Below are 7656 nucleotides of genomic sequence, written 5' to 3'. Positions count from 1 at the left end.
AGTTCAAGCTGGACCTCTGGGCTGAAGGAGTAAGTGCCTTCGTGGGTGTTCGGCCTTGGTAACAAAGAGGGTATCAGGTGTGATTCTTTGCTTGCTCTTTGCTTGCTTCGTTGTATGTTTCTAATCGGGCTGGTGCCCTGGGGCTGATGTACAAAATGCCAGAGATTGGTTTCCTTGAAGGACGCGTACATAACGGCTGACACTTCTGGAGGTCGGAAGTCGAAATCACGATGTCAGCGGGTTTGGCTCCTTCAGACTGCTGTGAAGGAAGCCTGTGTTCCAGGCCTCTCTCCTTGGCTTGTGGAGATGGCACAGACACCCCTCCATCTGTTCCCCGTTTTCTCCCTCTAGGAGGGTGTCTATGTCCATATTTCCCCTTTTAATATGGATACAGGTCATGTTGTATTCGGGGTCATCCTAATGAAGGCAGTTTAAGTTGATTACTTCTGTAGAGATCCTATCTCTGTATAGAATCATTTGTCAGGTGGGTGCAAAGGTGTAGGACAACAACATAGGAGCCTTAGGGAGAAAGAATTCAACCCGCCAAGACATTAATTTTGAGGTAGAGGTGGGCATATCTCCTGACCCCTCCATTCTATTAAGAGAACACTGGCTCTGTTCACACATCGACACTGGTGTGATGCTTCCGAGGTGGTGTAGTAACAGATCTGAGTTCTTCCAACACATGTAAACATAGAATATTGATGGAAAGTCTTACTTAAACAGATTTTTATGGTGAATTAATGCATTCAGATCCCTGAGCTATGTGGGAAAAAAATGCATTTTTTTTTATCATAGAGCATCATTTACCAATTCCTGCATTGTAAATTACTTCAATACTTAGTGGACTAAAGCAGCAGTTATTGATTATTTCTCATGTATCTATGGGCCAGCTGAAAGCTTCTGCCGTTTTGGGTGGTGCCTGTCAGGATTTTCGTGTAGCCCTCCTTTCTTGTCTCATCATCCCGGGTACAGTTCATCTGCCATTGCTTCAAATTTAATAGTGTATAGAAAGGACTTTCCTCTGTGTGCTAAAATTGCTGTTTGATGGTGAGCAGTGTTTTGCCGGAACTCCTATAACCATAATAATAAAAAAAGAGAACAGTGCTGACTGCTTATGGGAAAATAAGGTGACACATTCCACGTAATTTTCCTCAAGAATTTGAAGAGTGAATAGTTTTTATCACTTTTACGAAGTTTCTGACTTACCACCACTGTGAAGAGGGAAGATATTCTATCATTTCAGTCCTTATAAGTGCTTTAAGATGTGAATGGCGATTTGTTTAAGACACCAGTGTCTCTTGAGTTATGTCTGGCCTTCGTTTAATACTCTGAAAATAACTTGTAAAATTCCCTGTTGATTAGGATGTGAAAACAGGAAAGGTACATCACGCACCCAGTGAGACATATTATGGACAACCTACTGAAATCAGGCCCTGAGAAAAGGGATAGCACCGTCATGGGAGACAAAACAGAAAATGTTTTGTTAATGTTTTCAGAAACCCACAAACTCAGGAGAAAGAATTGGGCAAGTCAGGATACTAGAGAGTGCGTGACCACTCTGAGTGTGTGGCTGTGCAGGGGGCCATTGCCTGATGGAGGGGAGCTCAAAAATTCTCTTTTCCCTGGTCCAGTGGAGAACTCTGTCGGGCCCTTAGCCCTGAAAAACTGTCCTTGGGACCATCAGACGAAGGATTTATGATAAGTGAGCCACTGGTATGGGAATCTTATTTTTTTTACATTCTTGAATGTGATAAGAATGGTAGGAAAATATTTCAAGGAAGAAAAAGGATCGGAAACCCAAGGAGACCAGGACCAACTACCACCAAAGGACCTGCGGGTAAATCCCTCTCTGTGGTACCTCCAAATGAGCTTACACACCGGAAACCGAATTTTGGATGAGAGAAACTCTAGGAAAGTCTCAAGGATGACCGGCACACGGGAAATGTAAGAAAGAGAGGAATACAGCGGTATGATGTTGAAGAGGATAAAACCAAAGACGTACATGTGTGAGTACTGATTTCCAAAGGTGATTAAGGAGAAAGGGCACCCCGTGAGTAAACATGATCTAACAGTGTGGTTTACTGAAATGACAAACTAAGGGAAAGAGCTTTACGGCTTAAACAACTAATGATAAGCGTCGACTCTGAGAAAATAATATTATAAGGACAAACATAAGCCATTCAAACTTTTGCAACGTAACTAGTGTGATGGAACTCATTTCAAAGCAGAATCGAGGACCCAAACACAGCCCGGAAATCATGAAAGCAAATTGTCCAGGGAAAAATACCTATCCAAGGTGGAAGAACCTGAAGTTACTAATCTGACTGGTTCAGATAAATGGTAGTGCGTTCTGTTCCCCCCACGAGTGCCTTCTCCTGTTCTTGGAAACAGAAACCTTTTTGACATGCACCGCGGCATCGTGGGGAGGATGCTGCAAACATCCAATCAGAGCAGCCGAAGCACCACTCTAGATCGGTTCAGCCAATGAAAAGCCTGCAGCTCCTGAGCCCTAGCTTTGGACTGAAAGTGTGAAGAGGTGTCCTGGGCTTGAAGCAAAAAAAAAGAATCTTCCGGGCACGTGCAGCTTTTGAGATTGAGGGGAGAAAGGGATGTGATTCCTTGCCTTTGGGCGAAAATATGAGACTGTGACCCAGTGTAAACCAATAAGAGCCTTCTTGGGAGATTCGGCCTTTAGAGATTATGGAGTATACAAGAACGTTTCATTCCCTCTGGTTTACTTTGCTGGCTGGTTGTTAATCACGGTGATTTAATGGTATGAATTCAGAGACTGTACCGGACATGTCTTTTGTCCCATGCATCAAAATATGGCAAGAGGGCCCTCTGGCGGTGCCGGTTGGTGCGGACGGCCTCTCCCGCCTCCGCGCGCTCGCGTGCGCGCCCGCTCGCCCGCGGCGGCACCGTGCACTCCGCAGCTTCGGCCATCGCGCCGCTCAGGCGGTCGCTCGGCAAACCCGCGGCCGGGGCCCTGGCGTGCAGCGCGGACCTCGGCGGGGCCCAGCGCCACGGCCCGGGAGGATGCGGCCCTGGGCGGCCCGGGAGCTGAGCATGGCCCCTGCGCCGTCCCCCGCGGGCCCTGGCCTCTGGAACCGCGGCTGCCGCCCGGACCCCAACACATATGACTTCCAAGCCACGTTCCCACTGGATACCTACCCTACAGTGTCTTAGATGAGGAGGGCAGCAACCTGAGGCAGCAGAAGCTTGGCTGGCAGCGGGCCCAAATTTCAAAAAAAGAAAAACAAAACAAACAAAACAACACTGTGGCAACAAGTTGATTACGAGTATTTCAAGTAAGATTTTGTATAAACTCATTTGTAAAAAGGAGTCTTCCGAAATTGGCAGTAGTAAGCTATTTTCACTGGTTGTATCATTCCATTCCTTTTTCTAGTAACACAAATTGGCTTTTGCCCCTTCATGACTGAAACCGTTTTCTTGCGGTAGGATTAGCTGTCCCTTAAAAGTCCAAGAGGAAACACTGTTGGAAGCCTAGTCATTTGGGGATGAAACCACACTGATGACCCACATTTCTCCAGTTCTTCTAAAGTCCCTTTTTGGTTCAATTTCTGTAACTTATTTCCCCATGAATACATTTAAATATGCCTTTGATTGTATTATCTTAGGCTCTTGAAAGTAATTTGATCTTAATTTTTAAGTATGTCCAATTTATTGATTCCTTTTCTCTCCTCTGGTGGTTTCTTAAAGAATAGCGACATTGTTGTGTGGGTTTTTTTGTTTGTTTGTTTGTTTTCCAACCAAGCTGTCTTATATTTATCCTCCATTCGAGGTATTTCAGGGAACCAAAGAATGTTAAAAAAAAGAATTTTAAATTGGTTAACCATTAATTAGTTTTAATCATTTTATGAGTAACCGTTTTTCATTTGTGTTCTCGGTGTGAGGACTGTGATATTGCTCTTTCTTCCACCTGTATGTAGCAGGATCATCCAGAGATTCTTATGTGAGATAAAGTAACCGATCAAAGGCAGTGACAGATATAAAAACCACACGTACCTGTTTATTCTCCTTCAACATATCTCAAATCCTAATTGAATTCAATACATAAAATAGGACCCCAAAGCACTGTAACCTGAGAGAAAACTAATTTTCTAGAGTCAAGCACCAAACCTTGTGAAATGTCTTTGCACCTAATTCAGATTTCTCTGAATCTTTTTGTTTTTATGTTTATTTTTTCTTTTTGCGGTGTTTCCCGTTTCGGTTTTCATCCAGAAATCTTGACTGAACTGCAGTTGTGCATGGCTGAAGGGATCATCCACTGACAGCAGCTGTAACCAGTATCTCCAGAGCAGCAGCCCACCAGGGACTGGCAGCCCGTGAGCCAAAGCAACTGGCCCAGCGTGTGGTGGGGCGTCCAGAGCTGAACTAATAACAGCCTTCCTGTGATACTCAGCCCGGAGATCAAGTTGGAAAGAGGTGTGATAGTTCACTTGTGGTTTTTCCCTTCAAGTAGTAGCTTTTAACCATGGTGGTCTAAGTACAGTCATCCGGATCTGGAGGGGTGGGACATGTCTCTTGCTCCTTGCATGAAAGTAAGAGGAGGGTGTTCAGCAGTTAAGATAACTAAGGTGACTCCTTCCTCTACCTCAAGTAATTTGAATGTTAATGCTTCTAATAATATTTATTGAAGTTCATATCCATTGTGTTTTCTTCTTGGTGCATTGACTTTTGTGTGTGTGTCTTTTCTCTTTCTATATAAATACGTTGCTGAATTTCAAAGGATTTGTTGATTTTCCCATTCCGTTTTTCAAAAAAGTGTATTTCTGGCTTCCCACGTCGCTGGAGAGAGAGAAGGCACTCCATGACTAGAGTCCTTTGTAATTTACTCTGGTTTTCAGTAGAGATTCATATTTCATATGTTTTTTTTTTTTTTTTTTTTTTTTTTTTAAATTTATTTATGTATTTATTTATTTTATTTTTGGCTGCGTAGGGTCTTTGTTGCTGTGAGTGGGCCTTCCCTAATTGCAGGAAGTGGGGGCTACTCTTCGCTGCGGTGCGCGGGCTTCTCATTGCAGTGTCTTCTCTTGTTGCAGAGCACGGGCTCTAGGCACGCAGGCTTCAGTAGTTGTGGCACACAGGCTTCAGTAGTTGTGGCTCGCGGGCTCTAGAGCGCAGGCTCAGTAGTTGTGGTGCACGGGCTTAGTTGCTCCATAGCACGTGGGATCTTCCCAGACCAGGGCTCGAACCCGTGTCCCCTGCATTGGCAGGCAGATTCTTAACCACTGCACCACCAGGGAAGCCCCATATTTCATATGTTTAAAACTATTCATTTGGCATTTTAAAATAAGCAACAAGGATATGCTGTACAGCAGAGGGAAATATAGCAGTTCTTTAATAATCACTTCAAAAAGAGTATAATGTATAAAACTTTTGAATCACTTGGTATAAACCTGAACTGATATAATATTGTAACTGGCCTATACTTTGAGAAAAGATCGAGAAATTCAAAGGATATTCTCAGTACCGCTGGAGTAGGATGTACCAACCTGTGAAGGCTGTCCCTCTCAGCCACACAAAGAGAGAAAAGCTAGATAGACTACAATATTCCAACCTTTTCTTGAAGCCAGTTTTAGTGCTTTCTCTATGTCGGGCTTTATAGAGTCTTATGAGGCCTAACTCATTTACCTATGAATTGCATTTCCCAATTTATTCTCATCCTCCCGTGAGCGTATTATGGAATTTTTCAGTAGTATTTTGTGTGTGACATGCAATAGAAAGTGTGGAGGAGCAGCTGTGTACATCAACTACCCCTATTCTACAGTTTCAACATATCCCAGTTTCAGCACACGTCGAAATATATACACGGGGACTGAAAAGAGCTTACAGAAGTGGCAAAACACAATTTTCCCGAACATTTCACTTTTCTGATTCCCTGGTTTGGGAAACTATTTAAAGAATTCCCACAGATGTATCTAATCAGTTCTTCCCTAGCAGCAGAGAATCTTTCCCTCTTTACATGAAACCTTTCAGGACCTGCAGTTTTTCATCCTTTGGAGAATGTCCAGTGAGAGCAGCTCATGCTCCGGTCTCCACTGGGGGTCTGGCAGCCTGTGAGCTCCAGCCTTCGGCTCGAAATGGTGTCCAGTGACCAGGGCTGAGCAGGTAATAGTTTTTGTATGATAGTCAACCTGGAGATTAAGGGGAAAGGAACTGTGATAATTTACCTCATTTTATTTTTATTTTTTAATTTTTTGGTTCCTTACTTATGTTTAATCATGGGGATCTAAGGAGTTAAATCCAGAGGAAGTCATTTCTTCAGCCCCTTGCATCAATTTACAGGAGGTTTGTCAGCAATAGAAGACCTATTATATCTGCTTTTACCTCAAGTGGTTTGAGTGTTAAGGTTCATATCTGTTCTTTCCCATTGTTTTATCCTCGTGGCCCAGGAAGATTTTTATTTGTGTCATTTTTCTCTAAGTGTACTGCCAAGTTACAAAGAAGTTGCCGATTTACTATGCTTTTTAAACAGATTTCTGCCTTACCACGACTGTTGAGAGAGGACGATCTGTGGGATTTCAGTCCTGTGCAATACATTCCGATTTGCTTGAAAACCCAGTACTTCATCATGATTGTGCAGTGTTTCATTCGAATATGTAAAATGAGTTGTAAATGACCCTTTGGACTAGGAGGTGGAAGCCAGTAAAGGAAGTCTCGCTCAGGCAAACAATGAGACAAAAGACATATAAACTACAAAAGTCCAAAATATTTGGGGGTCATTCTGTGGAGAGACCAGAAACCAAATATTCCTTCTTGGACAGAGCACCACTGGCTGAAGAGTAAAATGGGGGGTGGGGGGGCAGGACAGGACACTAGAGAGGGCTCACGCACAATTGCAAGTAAGAAGGGGGCCAATCTTGCCCCCCGCGACCTCTTTGAGATCTCTAGACATAGGATTTAGGCAAATAAAGCCCCTCATGAAGGTCATTACTTATTACTATTCGGGAAAGGTGAAACTTAAAAGGGTTTGAAAAAAGGAGCACTTGCTGCACAAGTTGCCATTAAAACCTACCATGAAATCAACTGCATACCTTCCTCTGTGTAGGAACTACAAATTGTTGTACACGCTGGGAAAAAAAATATTTCAGAACTCCAAACTCTTGGTAGAGCCAGGTGCCTTTTCTGAGAAACAAGTGTGGACCACCTTGAAGAGAGCTGACTACAGAAAATCCCTTAATGTCTAGCATGGTAATGGTTGCTGCATCAAAATGCCAGTTTCTCTCCATCCATATGAAACAGAGATGCATTACCTAGGTTATTTTAGCGTGCTGGTCACAAGGCTATGGTCTGTGTAAAATCATTCTAAGAGACCTAATACAGCAGGACACTGCTGTTGTGCTTTGCGTGTTTTGCATTTGTGGATTCAGAAATGAAATAGGATCATTTCCGTGACATATTGCAAATCCAGCATACTAGAGCTGGAGAGTGAAGACTGGGCGTGCAAGGGTGAGCAACACGTGGGAAATCGAGAAAGGAACAAAGGTGATGGGAATTTAGTTACTTATGCCCTTGAATTTGGGAAGCGGGAGTGAGAGATTGGGATTATCCACTTCAGTGGGTGCTTGAGGAAAGAAGGGCACCTAGTGAGCAATCGCGATCTAACGCTGTGGTTTATTGTAAAGACAA

This window comes from Kogia breviceps, chromosome X, assembly GCF_026419965.1.
Source record: "Kogia breviceps isolate mKogBre1 chromosome X, mKogBre1 haplotype 1, whole genome shotgun sequence".
Lineage (NCBI taxonomy): Eukaryota > Metazoa > Chordata > Mammalia > Artiodactyla > Physeteridae > Kogia > Kogia breviceps.
This window is presented reverse-complemented; position numbering follows the sequence as displayed.